The 16,492-nt window shown below is 33.6% G+C and overlaps 1 non-coding gene across 1 annotated transcript; it reads left to right on the top strand.

Moving 5' to 3' along the window:
• The first annotated feature begins 1,413 nt into the window (after positions 1 to 1,413).
• LOC145135033 (small nucleolar RNA R71) lies at positions 1,414 to 1,520 on the top strand. The gene has a single exon (XR_013719514.1). It is a non-coding gene; the product is annotated as a small nucleolar RNA R71 (small nucleolar RNA).
• The last annotated feature ends 14,972 nt before the right edge of the window (positions 1,521 to 16,492 follow it).

The raw sequence follows: 16,492 nt of genomic DNA, 5'->3' as shown, positions 1-16,492 counted from the left end.
ATGCGGGAAAAAAAACTTGTCAACTTTTACTAGCAAGTCTTCACATATACCTCTTGGAAAGGTCATGGTCTTGTTGGCTAAATGGATGACCATGCAGACCGGTCTTGGTTCGGGGAGATTGAGCTTCTTGAAGAACGAGTAGGGAATCAAATTAACACTTGCTCCTGAGTCGGCTAGAGCATGACTAGTTTCTAGGTTCCCTAATTGGCATGGTAAAGTTATGCTTCCTGGATCACCCATCTTCTTTGGTAACATGTTTAGAATTGCAGCAGAGCAAGACTCATTTAGTACTACCTTAGATAATCCTTCCATTTTTTTCAGTTTGGTAAGAGGTCCTTGAGAAACTTAGCATATTTTGGCATTTTGGCTCAGGCTTCAAGGAATGGTATGTTGATTTCAAGGGATCTTATATGATCTAAGAACTTCTGGTAATCTTCATCATTTTTCTCTTGTATTGCTCTACTTGGAAAGGGCAGTGGTGGGCGGTATGGCTTGATAGGTTCAACAATTTTCTTTTCAGGCTCTTGCCATGTCGTGGCATTAGCACTGCGTCATGGTGACTGTTTAGTTTCATTGGTTTGAATTTCTTCTCGAACTTCCTGCTCCACATCCGGATTGCTTCTATCGATGGGAGTCAAATGAGTAATTATTTTCCCGCTTATTGTTGTTACAACTTGGATGTGGGCTCCTTTCGGGTTTTATTCGGTATTTCCAGGAAGTCCTCCCAGTGATCTTTCATTCATTTACTTAGCTAGTTGCCCAAGTTGTTTTTCAATGTTCATGATTGAAGCTTGCTGATTTCTTAGTATAGTTTGTTGCTCTTTAATTGCTGCTTCAGTTTCCTCGTGCCTCTTTTCGGATGCAGCAGCAAAACAGCTAAGCATTGACTTGAAGTCGGGTTTCTTTTCTGGATCTGGTTCCTCTCGTTGGTAAAAGCCTCTTCCTCTTTGTTCATATTTATCTTCTTTGGCATTCTTGTACTCATCATAAGGTAACCACTTCTTCTTAGGCTTTCTCCAATATTCATCAAATCGATCACCACTCGAGTAGAAAGCATGAACCTTTCGGTTTCCATTCTCATCAAGATCACAATCCTTTGTCAAATGTGGCCCGTTACAGTTTTCACACCCAACTCTTATTGCATGGATTGTTTGATCCATCTTAGTCATCCTCCTATCCATGTTTTGCAACATTTCCAAAACCGCCGACATGTCTTCCGAAGAAGCATTTTCCGATCCCCTTGTTACATCATTCCTCGGGATATGGTACTCTCGTGAGTGTTTATCGAATTCCTTGATAACCTCCTTAATCTCGGCGGGATTCTTCTTGGTTAAGGGGCCTTGAGAATCAAGGAGTTGCCTAGTTGTGATATTCACCCCATCATAAAAGATAAAAACCTCTTGTTGCACATTGAGATCATTTTGGGGGCAATTCCGAAGTAGACCCTTGTAGCTCTCCCATGCTTCATATAGCGACTCTCCCATTTGTTGGTCAACATTAGCAATGGCCTTTTTGAGCTTAGCCACCTTCGATGGTGGGGAAAATTGTTCCAAAAATGCTTCTCGCATCCTTGCCCATGTAGTTATCGCGCCCAGTGGTAGTGCCTTTAGCCAATCCCTTGCAGCTCCTTTGAAAATGACAGGGAGCATCCTTAACAACACCGTTTCTCGTGGAACATTTGGAATGTTAAAGTAGTCGGCGATGTCATTTACTTCATCAAGATGCTTATAAGAATCTTCATGATCCTTTCCAGTGAAAGAAATCTCCTTAAGTGTAGCTAGGATGTGCCCCTTGAGTTCAAATGCGGCAGTGGCTGGTATGGTGCGTTGCACAAGGCCCGGTCCAGTGTCATCACGAATCCTCTTCTTGTACGCTTCCATGGAAATGTCAGCAATGTCCGCCATGATGTTGTCGGGTTCGCTTTCTTGATTACTCCTTTTTTCCGATTCGTTATCGATTTCTTCTGTTTCGTATGTGCTTTCGTCTTTTGTTGCCTTGTTGGATTCTCCCACTTGCGTTCCCTTCTTCTTACTAATAACTGATTTTAGATTCTTAAAAGGTGATTTCTTTGGTGTTGCAGCTTCTCCTACGGTTTTATCCGTGTTTTTACGAAAGGCGGACTCCAGATCTTCAAGTGGCAGAATCAGAGGTGTGTTAGATCCTCTGGTCATAAACATCTGCAAAAGAAACAAATAAAATGCGTAAAAAGTTACTATTACGACACCACGACGTGGTGGTAATTACCACGGTGTGGTGAGTCAAAAACGAAGAAAAGTCAAAAACAAAAATTTAAAAGCTAATAAACAGAAAAACTTCCTAAAATTAGCAGATTCAAATTAACCAAATATGGATCGCTCCCCGGCAACGGTGCCAAAAACTTGATGCGAAAAATAATATGCACTAGTTAATCCTACTAACGTGACTAATTATTTCCTAAGGCAGTGTACCTTGTTGAAGATAGTATAGCACACTAGACAGGTATCGAACACAGGGAACGATGTTTTAACTAATTTTTATCTACTACTAATTAATTACTAATAAAATGGAAAAGGGTTTTCTCTAGTTTTTCAAGACTAGAAACTTGATTTACCAAACTAACTAACTATCAACTAATTAAGCTTACACTAAACTAAGCAAGGAACACAAAGATTAATTAACCAAGGTAATTTAAGTACTTTTGTTTAGCTTCAGATTTATTTGTTATTATGGTTGATTCATGGAAGTGCAATGGATTATAGTTTAATTGGTTACCGATTCCTATAATGACCAAATTCGCATTCACTCCTTTAATACTTTAGCAAACAAGCTCATTCATATGATGATCAGGCGAACAAACTAACAAGTTTACTAGTGTTCAGTTCGAGTTGATTAGACTTATACTTAATTGATCAAATTGGTCGTTTGAATCAATTCTATATATGATTTGTCATCATATATTAGCTCCTACACTTTTTTACCCACTTTCCTACTTAACCCTAGGTTTCGTTCAAAACTCTAGTCCTACAATTTTGTTGGTCACAAGATTATAATATTCAAATTTAACTAAGAAAGATGGTCATACTAACTTAATTAAATTCAGCAATACGTAAAGAAAAACATTTGTCAAAAGTATGTGAGGTTCTTTAATAAGATAGATCAACAAATAACCAATAAAAACTAAATCCAATCCATAAATCAGCTAATAATTTAGCAAATAATCCTAGGCTAAACGAAAGTCATGAGGTTTAGCCCATGATTTCAACAACTAAAGATATAAAAACGAAGTTCAAGAGCATAGTCATGATTAAACTAAAGAGAAAATCGTAATGAGAAGTTTTTATTGCCTTAATGACTTAAATTTCCAAGCTTCAATTAGTATCTTCACTCCCAAGCCTTAGTTTTGCACTTTGGTCTTCGAAATTCGTCAGAAACTTCAGCCAAAAAGTCTTCCATTCGTAGAAGAATGAGTTATATTTATACTTTTCCCGAAATCAGGACACCACGACGTGTTGAGGCCACCACGTCGTGGTCTTCGTGGTTATCCCGTATTCCACAAGTCTTCGAAATTGATCGGGAAACTTCAAGTCGTCACGTCGTGGGAAATCCACCACGACGTTTTGAGAATATTTCTTCTTTATTTTAAAGCACTGGTTCAAACTCCTAGCTTCCAACATCCAGCTTCCCTTTTTGCTCCAAGCATGTCTTTTACTCCTACAACACAATTCATAAGAAATTAAGTACCTTTTGTTCTAATAAAGGCATAAAAGTAACTAAAATATTAAGATATTATGTATAATTGTGTGTATAAATATGCACATATCATCGTAATCTTATTGTGAATTTATGAAGGTAGGTAAAAAACAATTCACCAATTTCAAACTATGAAACTCCTAGATCTTTTGAGATTCATTGAATCTTATGAATGAGATGTTTAATCACATATTATGCTCTTTTATTTGTGTCTGGGATGCGGAGGATCACAAACAAGATGTGAATTACCATATAAACACATGCTTGGCACCCTCGATGTCATTTTTCATCTTCAATTAATGTGTCGGTTAACCACACACTCCATTAACAATGATAATTTTTGAGATGCCCATCATTTCTCTTTAAAGTCCCAATTAGTGTGAAGGTTAACCACACACGCTCCACTAACGACATATTAAAGTATGATGTGCGTTTTCATGGATTAACATATTATTTCACATTATTCCTAAATTAACTAGAGTTGGATTTTTTAAAAGAAGGTTCTGGTACTTTTATATCAATATACTTATAATGAGATTATGTCATATCAAACCCGTTCAACTAACGAACTTCCACCACACGGGAGAGCGGTTGGTGAGAGTGGACACTCATTCAACGACCATTTTATAGGTCGCTGCCTTATACTCTCTTTATAGCATGGTTTCGTGAATGAGGTCTACTACTGATTTGACAAACTTTTCTTATACATATAGTAGTTAACTTATATATATATATATATATATATATATATATATATATATATATATATATATATATATATATATATATTAAAACTTTTCAAAATATGAGGTTTAAATATTAATTATTTAATTTAATCTTTTTAATTAATTAATATTAAACCAGATATGATTTATCTTTATCTTTTAGTTAAACAATTAATTAAATTAATTAATTCATTTTGCATTAAATAATTATTTACTATTAACCAATTAAGGCTTTTAAAATAAGGTTTGGGTTTATCAGGTTTTAATTATTCAAAATTTAAGGCTTTTAAAATAATAATTAAGGAAAGTAGATAAACCCTAGCAATTTTCAAAATCTAAGGGTGGAGGCTAGGCTTTCAAGAACCCTAGCAAATTTTGAAAATTCCTCCCTCAGGGTTTAATTTTTATAAACCCTAATTTTGATCTATTCAACATTATGTAAAATCAATTGAAAACTATGGCTCTGATACCACTCATAGGTTTTATAGGTTACCAAAAAATATGTGGCGGAGAAACTTTAACCCTATGTTCACATGCAACCTATTGAATCTAAGTTTTGACTATTGATAGCAACAAATAATTGAACATCAAAGAACCCTAGGAAAACCCTATGATTATCGAAATTCATAAAGGTTTATGGATTATATATCTCTTTGATTATTGTAGTAAATAATCAACAATCCCTTCTTGAACAAGCTTTAGAAAGAAAACACCAGAAATCTCGTGCTTCTAATGGTTTATACCCACACCCTAGCAATAGAAGACTTGAGAGAAGAAAGGATGGATGTTGGAATTTTCGGCTCTTCTTCTTGTGAAAGGAATGGCTAAATTTTGTTGCCCTAAGGCTCCTTATATAGCTAAACTAAAAAACCCTGGAAACTCTAATTTAAATATAATACTATTATTTCAAATTAGGTAATTATCCATATTCGTAATTATCATTAAGGATTAATCTAGAAACCTTAAGGAGGCTTCTAATTTTCGCCAACCCCTAGGAAGGATCTAGAATCCTTCTCTTGTTCAATTATTGAACAATTACAACGTAGGTCCTTGCAGTTTTAATTAATCCAATTATTTTATGATAAATTATTAATTAAATAATACGATTTGTAATTAATATATTCATATCATAATATATTAATATATCATATATTACTATTTATTAATCTTATAATAAACCAATAAATCAACCTCTCTCTCCAAAAGTCATTCTGTCAATTACTAGTTTTGAGGGCAACCTAAAAAGATTTTGCTTTTAATTCAAGTATACAACAATTTAATTATTGGCTTTGATACCTAATCCAACACACTCTTGCTCCTTGAAACTTTTATTTAACTTTTGGGATTATTAAACTTTCCCACATCAAAAGTTGAAACTTTTGAACTTTATGAGTTTAAACTTTGTTTTGAAAATGATTTTACAAATGGGCCCAAGCGAGGAGCATTACATGGACCACATCTGTAGTAGAACAAATGGACCAAACATTTGTAGTGTGTAAGGAGAAAAGTATTTGTTTTTTAACGTCTGCATGCTACTTAAATAAATTAACATTTAAATAAATTGATTTTTTAAATCTAAAAGAGTTTTTCAATATTGAAATTTAAATAGTTCTAGTTTTAAAACACTGAAAGGTTCCATCAAGTTCAAATTCCTTTCAATTTCTATTCATTTAAGAAATTTAATATTGGAATCACACGAACCTATGTTGTTGGTCAATATGTTCTATACGAAATCATCTTTTGAACTTAGCACTTATGACTTTACTATAAATAGTTAACAAATCTAAATCAAATTTTATGTATTATTGTATAACATTTTCATTTCTCACAACCATATTTTTATTTTATTTCTTTTAGGCGATATTATATTACGATTAATGTGTCTACCTAAATTATTTTGTATTTCAATGACAATAGGATAATTAAGTCATTTTTAAACAATATATTGTAATATAAAAAAATGTATAAATTGACGGATATATTTGATATTTATTGTATTTCATTGTAGTTAAAAATGGGGAAATATTACAAAAAAAGACATTAAAAAAATATTAATGTTGGAAAAGATTATAAAAAAAAGACATTCGAAAAAAGAAAAAAAAACATTTAGAAAAAAAAATGTTTTTTATTCTAGAAGATCTAGCCCACATATGTGTTAGGAAGAGGAGACCTCTTTAAGTCACATGTTTTTTACAAAACAAACAGATTGTAAGGCTAATGTCTGCACGACGCAGACAAAAGAGATCAAGAAGATTTACAGACAAAAATACAAAAGCCACGTTAATAATAAATGAGGAGATTTGGAAAAAAAAAATACACCGACTAGACTTGATTGTGTAGTTTGTTTTAATTCATGTTTTTTTTTTGAAACTTTTTTTATGTAATTTTCTTTTTCTAAGTAATGAAATATTAATATTTTTAATAATTTTGTGTTACTAACCGTCGATTAAATTAATTGTACTTATTTATTAAATTATAGTTTTTAAAACTAGAGTAATTTTTCATTAAAAAAAAGTGAGGTGTACGGAAGTGGAAATTCTTAGGTTTTAAAAAGTAAAAGAATAGTGAATGGAAATGATTTCACATATAGGTAATACAGAAAATATGAAATATGAAATATAACTACACTCTCCAGTAATAAGCATTTAACATATTATATATTGTTAATGTTAATTATTATTTAAACTTTTTGGTGTGGTGTCTACAATTTAATTTAAGATCGTTGGATTGAAATCTCATAGTTAAAGATTACACATTAGATTATTAAATGCAGTTGTGTATTTTTGTGGAAAGGTAATATGTTAATAGATGATAGTTTCTTTAATGCATTGCATATGAAAACAAATTCATCGGGGATCACCCACCAAACACAATTTGTTGAAAAGAAATACAAGATCACAACATATATTAATTTACCTAGTTATAAAAGAGATTCTTACTTTATAAAAAGTCATAAAGCATAGGACATCACTCACACACACATACCATATATATATATATATATATATATATATATATATATATATATATAAATAAGAATAGTGAATATACATTACAGTCTTACCTAAGCTTAGGTACTCAACCTCTAAAATGTGTCGTTTTAACTTAGTAAATATATCCGGTTCAGTTTCACTTGGTAAATATATCATCCTTATAGCATTTATTTCCTCCATTATTGTTTAACCATCTATGTTTTCTTTATTTCATTATCGTTTATTAGTTTATCCTAGTTAAAATTACTGTTGTCCAACATCACGAAGGTCGAAGATAATTAATATTATTGCTTCCTTATCAAAGTTATTGCTTTAATCGTGCATCTATCGCGTCAAGTGTTAATCGTGAATCCCTTAATTGCAATCTTGAGCTAATAAAACGATGTAGTATAATGAGGTTTAGTACCTAAGCTTAGATGAGGTTGTAATGTATATTCACTTATATATATATATATATATATATATATATATATATATATATATATATATATATATAGGGGTAGGTTAATATGTTTTTGCATTTATTGTGTGCTAGAATTCACCAATAGAAATTTAGTAAAATTAAATAATTATTTAATTAAATAAATATAGATATTAAATCAGCTCCATAATTGTATTATATTAAATGATATCCATAATTATAATTCTCTTTTTATGGAAACTAATTAAATTCGTCATTAATGTCAGCACTAATTCGCATCTAAGTTTTTATGTATGTGTTCGTTTTTTGTTTCACTACTCACTCAGTTAAAATACAATAAAGTTGCATAGAATATGAACAACAAAAGTGTATTCTACTAGAATACACTCTCATTCTTCTAGATAAGAATTCATTTTGAAATAATATTATTGTTGACATTAATGAATAATTTAATTAGTTTCCATAAAAAAGAATTATAAGTATGGATATCATTTAATATACATATAATTTTTATTAAATTTTTATTGGTGCATTCGAACATATAATAGATGTGAGAAACATTTGAACCTACCTCTATATATATATATATATATATATATATATATATATATATATATATATATATATATATATATATATTATAGATTGTGAAAAAATCGCAACAGTTTGTTGGTAACTTCTTTATTTTTATGCGACTTTAATAAAATACTTTTGTTAACTCCTATAGTTTATTTAGGAAAAAGTATTTACCTTTCACAACTCTTCATTGATAAGCAAAGCATCCCCTTACCAATCCCTATACTAGTATGTTAATATTGTATTAGTTTTTTTTTTCCCAGTAAACTAATAATTCTGTTTATTAAAAAAAACTGGAGGTTGAAAATTTTAAAATTGTAACTAAAAATGAAACACGTAAAGTGGGTTGAATGAATTTAAAGTGGTTCACAATGCATTCAAATGTTTAGAATCTTTAGAACCTTTTTTATTTAATATAAAATTAGATATTATTTTAATAAAATAATTTTCGTAACTCTAATAAATACATTAGTTTATTTACAAAAATTTGAAAGTGGATGAAAAATATTGACAGGTTATCTCGATCATGTTTGACCAATACTTTAAAATAACAAGTTTTGATCCGTTAACTTACTCTAGTATTTTCATTTCTAAAAATAAAAAAATAAAAATAAAAATAAAAACTAAGTTATATATGTGTATCGATTGTTTTGCTTCATTGATTACATATATGCCAGAAAAGAAATTCAAAATTGATCAGGTTTTCCTTAAAGTGATGTTGGGTCAAAGTTCACTTTATCGTTGCATAATATAAATATAAACTTTCAAATGTCCTAAAATATAAGTTCAGACCGAGATATACTTTAAAGTATATCAGTTATATTAGAAATGTATACAATATTTTATGAAATTTTGAATTGGGAAATCTCTTATAAATTACTAATATTTTGGATTGGTTTACGGTTTAATCCCAATTTTTATTTTTTAACAGAAATGTCTCAAATATTTTATATTTTGTCCAAATAACGAAACAATCATTATTATTATATTTTTCCAACAGAAAATGACAGATTGCGGTATAGATTTTTTTGTTTAAAAAATAAATGTTGGAATTAAATCATAAACTGACCTAAAAATTTTGAATTTATATAACAAATTTGAGGATTACGATTTACATATTTATTAATTATCTTATATCTTATATATTTACCACCGCCAAGATGGATTACTGCATTTCAAATATATTCAAATCTAATGGACATCAACTTTGAGTCCTCTTTTGTTATAAAAAAATTATCTTATATTTTTATTTTGTTTATCTAACTAATGACGACATTAAATTTTTATATATTTATTTTGTTTACCTAATTATCACAATTTTGTTTTAATTTTGATGCTATTTTAATTGTTTATATTGTACATAAATTTTTAACCATTTGTAATATTATATTTAACATATGTTCTAACAAAATGTATGTTAACATACGGGCTTGACATCAATAGCCAAGCCATGGTAGTAGAAGAAGATCACTTGATGTTTGGAATAGTTGTTTGTGAATGCAGCTTTGGGGAAAGGGCTGAAATAGAGCAGCTGATGGACCTTATGCATCTTTTTTTTTGAACGGCAAGCTAGCATTAAAACACAAAATAAACTAGCCAGGGGCTAGGAGCTACAAAACAAGAAAAAACATTCTAAATAAAAGAAACAAACAAAGCTAACAAAAGAACAGCCAAGTTATAGCCTACAGTAACATTCTAAAATCGGATCACAACTCCATTCACTCCATCTTAGCACCTGCCCTTTTCTATTCCTTGCATTGATCCAAAAAAGCGATAACGATTGTACCTCATAAACCAGCGTCACGTGTGGTTTTGGATTTGGGTTTGAAGAATGGGCTTTAGAGTTCCTGTATCTCCAAATCACCCAAAGAAATACCAACATTATACCCTCATGAATATTTGTCAGCCTATGGTGACCCCCGAGCTTTGCTTTACATTCTAACAAATCGCGTAACGAGTTTAGAGGATAGTCCAACAGCCGCCACCATGTACATACTTGTTGCCATACTTCATGTGATATTGGGCAATCCACGAACACGTGTTCCAATGTTTCTGGAGCTCCATTGCAAATTATGCACAAGTTTGATGAACTGATACCAAAATTAAATAGGTTGGCCATGGATGGAAGTTTACCATGACATATTCGCCAAGCAAGAATATTCAATTTTCCTGGTACTAGAGAGTTCCAAGACCAGCTACTCTCGCTTAGAGGAAGGATTACATTGTCAATATGATTCCTGAGAGATGCAACTGAATATACCCCAGAAGCATCAAGAGACCAAACCCATTTGATTGGACCATTGGTATTGGTTGACAGCTTAAAATGTTCTATAAAAGACACTTTCTCCTTCGCTAACAATTTAGGGATATTAGCAATTGTTCCCCAGCATCCATTCCTTCTCTTTGCTATCGAGGGTTTATCAAATCCGCCAACAGTGCCATAAATTGCTTTTATCACCTCAGCCCATGTGCTATCTGGATAGTTTTTGAATCTCCACCACCATTTGCCTAATAAAGCTATATTTTGTGCCTTTAGAGAGCCTATTCCAAGCCCACCTCTTTCTTTGGCTGCAAGAACCTTTTCCCAAGCAATCCATGACATCTTTCTTGATTCCAAATCACCCCCCCCCCAAAGAACCGCATTCTAATCTTTTCAAGAGTTTTTATAACCTTGACGGGAGCTTTATAAAGTGAAAAATAAAAGGAACTCAGGCTGCTCAATACTGCTTTGCATAGTGTTAAACGCCCACCGAACGACAAAGTAGATGCCTTCTATTTTAATAATCTTGTTTGGAATTTTTCTATGATAGGATTCCAGTGTACTGCTCTTGCCATAGAAGCCCCAACTAGCAATCCTAGATATATGAACGGCAGGGAACCAATCGAGCAATTGAGGTTCCGTGCCACCAACTCCAATTCGCAATTTTGGGTACCAAATCCGAACAGTTTACTCTTACACATATTCATCTTGAGGCCCGATGATAATTCAAAACATCTTAGAATTCTAATCAGATTCTTCGCATTTTCAATTGACCACGAACCCATGAAAATGGTATCATCAGCATACTAGAGATGTGAAATGGTCGGACCTTGCTAAGGAAGCTGGATACCTTCAAAAATTCCTTGTTCTTTTGCCATCTCCATAGCAATATGTAATCCTTCAGCAGCTATGATATATAGGAATGGAGATAGCGAGTCACCTTGTCTGATCCCACGCTCCATTCCAAATTCAGACGTCGCAGCCCCATTGATGAGAATAGATACCCTTGTTGACGATAAGCACCCATGAATCCATGCCCGCCATTTAGCCCCGAAATCCATCTGCTGTAAGATTGAGTCTAGATATTCCCAGCTTAGACTGTCGAATTCCTTCTCAAAGTCGACTTTAAAAACAAAAGCTTTCTTCTTAATTTTCCTCAACCACGCTATCACTTCATTTAATATCAAAGGGCCATCAAGGATAAAACGCTTTTTGATAAAAGCAGTTTGCACAGGACTAACAACCAGATGCACCACCTTCTTTAACCTTTCAGCCAGAACCTTGGAGATTGTTTTGTATAAGCAGCCGATTAAACTAATAGGGCGGAAATCACTTATAGTAATTGGGTCTTGTATCTTGGGGACAAGTGAGATAAAAGATGAATTGCATCCTTTCTCAATATATCCGGTAGCTTCAAAATGCTTTAAAGCAAAATAGAAATCGCTTCCAATCATATCCCAGTGCCTCTTTAACATTGCAAAAGAGAATCCATCTGGTCCAGGTGCCCGATCCGAACCACAAGCCCATATAGCCGACTTGATCTCTTTTAAAGTGAATGGTTCCTCCAGAAGCATAGCCGTGTTAGGAGGTAATTTTCTGAATTTAGGGCTACTAAACTTAGGTCTTGATCGAATTGGCTCACTGAATCTTTCAGAGAAGTGCTTGACCGCCACTTGTTTAATCTGTTCAGGATCACTAATCCAAAACTCATTATCTTTTAGACCATTTATCCTCTGTGATCTTTGGTGTTTATTGACCAGCCCATGAAAAAATTTGTTGTTCTCGTCTCCTTCTAGTGCCCACCTCGTTCTTGACTTTTGTTTTAAATCCTCAATGCGTCTTGCTTCAAATTCCATAATTTTTTGATATGCATACTGGCGGCACTTTATTAGCTCATCATTTACATTACCCTCCTCCGCCTGTAAATCAATGGAATTTATTTTGTTGGTGAGCTCCTCAATTTCTTTTCTGTTTTTCTCTATGAGTTCTTTCCTCCATTTTTTAATGTGTTCCTTCAAGTTTTTTAGTTTTCCAGCGACAATAGAGAGTGGAGATAACCGTAAACAGCTTCCCGATTTTTCACGAATGGTCCATCCATCCTTAAGTACCTCTTCAAAACCAGGCTCTTTCAGCCATGAGTTAAAGAACCTGAATGGATGCGGTCCAAAATCTAATTGATTTGAAGATAGAACGATAGCACAATGATCTGAATGAATTCGTGGAAATGTTATAACATTCAGGTGGGGCCAAGTATCAGTAACATTTTTGGAAACCAAATATGTGTCTAACTTGCTATGTTTATCACCTTTTGAACTCATATATGTGAAACGACGACCACCCATCTTAATTTCCAACAGGCCAGCAGAATATATGAATTTATTGAAGAAATATGCTCCATTTGGGCAAAATACTGACCCAAGCCTCTCCTCAGGAAAATGGACTGCATTAAAGTCGCCAAACACAAACCACATACATTGAGGATCAGATGTAATAAGATCATGTAGTCTATTCCATAGGATCTTCGTTTCATTAGGCTCCCGTGAGGCATAAATATTAATAAAACCACATTTCTTCTTTAACTTTAACCACAACCCCTTAATAGCAAGGAAGCCAACACCTTTTATAGCATCTGAAGCTCTGAATAAAGTGGGGTCCCAAAGAGAAGCAATTCCTCCTGAAAATCCCACTGGGTCAACTACTTCACATTGGAAATTAGATGATCCCCAAATTTGTTTATCTAGACACCCTTTAACTTCCATTGATTTCGTTTCTTGCAACCCTACAAAAAAGGAATGGTTTTGTTGTCGAGAATCTTTTAGCCAACCCCTTTTTACTTCACACCCGATTCCACGTATATTGTTTGAGAAGATATTCATTGATCCACAATTGTTACTCCACGTGCCTTGATCATTTTCCTAAGTTGCTCAGCACTATTTCTAACCTGGAAACCCAGTTTTTCCCCCACCTCAGTTGTCTTAACTATCTCCAAGGTAGTGGAGTTCGAATCCCCTGATTGAGTTTGAGATTGCCTCACCTCGTTTGGACCATCCTCACAGGGGTTAGAAAAAGAGTTCAGTGAAGAAGGAGAAAGGGGAGGATTTTTTTCTCTGGGCAGCTAAGAGCGTTCTAGAGTCATCGCCAGAAATTTTAGACTGGAGGGGTGAATTAGAACGGGAAGGAACATGATTAAGATCCAGCGATTTTGTGGGCCTAGATCGAGAAATCTGTTTTATTGGTGAGTTTCTAGTGCAACATCTATTCTGGCCCAAAGGTGAAGAAGTCCCTGGATACGTACTCCCTAGGATTAACGGCTGTGTCGCTTCATGTTCTCTCGAACGGTCATTAGCATTGAGAATGTGTGCCACTTCCCCGGGAGCAGTGAATGAATTACTAACGTGGGTCTCTTCGTCTTCCCTGTAATTTTTCAGATCATGTCTCCGGTCGGTACTCACCGGAGATGTTACCGACGTAGCTTCATCATCATCCGATTGCATTGCACTTTCACCATTACTACTGATATTATCGCATGTATCAGCTTCGTTCCACCATGTCGTATTGGGGTAATAGTCGTTGGCTGCTAGGACAGGGCTGAGTTTAAGTGATTCAAACAAATCCTCCATGATATTGATCACGTATGGCCTACCATCCACCATTATTGTAATTGCAGTATTGATGAGACCAGGATGAGATGTGATTATTCCAACCCTCCCAAAAAGCAAGATTAGGAGAATCAGTGATGCGTTCTTCTGGAATAACTACCTTTCCCCAAGTGCTAGCGATGATACTAAAAACTTCTTCACACCAAGCATGTTGAGGAACCCCCTGTATAATTAGTGATGCAATCCGATCATTGAAATTGCATCCTATTGACCAAGGATCTAATTTTTTGAACCATGGCTTCCAGATCTCTTCTCCTTTAATAAGGAAATCCTCTTTCTCTTTTACATCGGTAAATTCAATTAACATTTTTAATCCCCCAAGGTATCGCATGAAGATCATTGGGCAGCCTTCGACCTCTTGAAAGGCTTTCACGTTCATGAGTGCTTGGAAACTTTCTACTTCCCCCACCAGAGTGTTCTGCATCTAATGCATAGTTTTGGATTTTCCATTTAAACTTAATGAAGATAATTGATTGGCAAAATCACTTTAGTGGTGAATAGGGATTGAAGTTGAAAAAACTTCATGTCAAAGTTAACCTTAATAATAAAGGCATCTGACTCCATTCTATGTAACAATTACGGTATGGATGTTGAATCTTTGGATCATGCTTTTTTCACTTGTAAGTTGACAAGTTGTAACATGACGTTGGGATATGGAAAAAACTTGCTTCTTGGTGGCGATTGAATATGGCATCGGTCACCAATGATGGTGAATTGCAAACTTGAGTTACACAACAAAAGCTCAATGTTTTGCAAAAGAAAAATTAACATGCAGTTATTACGATTTATTAGGCGATATGAAGATTTCATAATTCATATGATTTTTGGAATGGTCAAATCGAAAAGGCTATGCAACTGGATTTCATTGTCATGCAATCTTTGTTTTGGTTATCTAATAGGACTATAAGAGTGATAAACTTAGCCAACTAAACATAAGAACAAAATATGATTAACTTATTCTATTACTTCACTTGTTCTATCATGTTTGTTCATTTCAAATTTTTATGGCTAAACTTTTACAGTATTATTTATGGCCGTATATTTCCTTAAATAAAAAGTCGACCAAAAAAAAAGATTATAAAAAAAGTCGACACTTTAAATGGTTTTCACCATCCCTTCTACGTGTGGCCTTAATGTAGCAATAAAGTGTTGCGAAGCTGTACCTTTTAATGATCACAATATGATTAAATGACAAAATAAAACCTATTTTTTGTTCAAGTGACGTTATAATGCAAAATCCAAAAAGAAATCATCTAAAAATAAAAAATAAATAAATAAATAAAAACCATTATCATATATTAATCAAATGGTAAGTATGATAATATAGTTTTCATAGCCATATTTACCCGAAACTAAAAGCTCAACAGAGAAAAGGATAAAAGAAAACCGAAGCTTTTAATGCTTTTCATTTTTCGCCATCTTTTCTACGCGTAACTCTAATGTAGCAATAAAGCGTGCCGAAAACCGCCGTGACAAGGCCACCGATTATCACATCTCCGCCGGCAACAGACTTATCCGAGGAGTGATGATGATGGTATTCCGAATGAACCTCCTGGCCACCACTCTCGCCGTTCTCCTCCACCTCCAGCGATGGTGCTGGTGCCGGAACCAAAGAAGATGAAGAGTCTACAGGAGCTGATAAAGCTGGATCGGAGTCATAAGACTTTATATCTGGTGTAACAGAAAGGTGAATGAATCTGGCGGTGGTTGGTCGGAAAAACAAGATTCCGGCGAACAAGAAGCAAAAAGGCAGAATTTTGATCGTACCCATGAGGGATTTCGAGATCAAAAAACTGAATAATTGTAGTGTTTCTCGTTTGGGGTTGAAGAGGGTTAGAAAGCTATAAATAGAGAGAATTTAAAGTACTAGTCAGAAGTATTATTGTATTTTCCATGTGTAATATGTTTCCACTTTCCTATCACGCGTTTGAAACAAAGTGTATGCGCACGTACGTTTCAGTGTGTGTATTGGACTCATTTTAAAAAAATGAGAAATAATGGATAATACTTATTTTACCAATTTTACTTGAGATATATGTTGAAAATAACAAAATACAAAAAACAAAATATAAAATATGGTGTGACAAGTTCAAAACATAAAATTATTGTTTATTTTTAGAATTGGATTG

Source organism: Lactuca virosa, chromosome 8 (genome assembly GCF_052849685.1).
Source record: "Lactuca virosa cultivar CGN04683 chromosome 8, Lactuca_virosa_CGN04683_v6, whole genome shotgun sequence".
Lineage (NCBI taxonomy): Eukaryota > Viridiplantae > Streptophyta > Magnoliopsida > Asterales > Asteraceae > Lactuca > Lactuca virosa.
The sequence above is the reverse complement of the archived record's forward strand: the minus strand, read 5'-3'. Positions and strand labels throughout refer to the sequence as shown.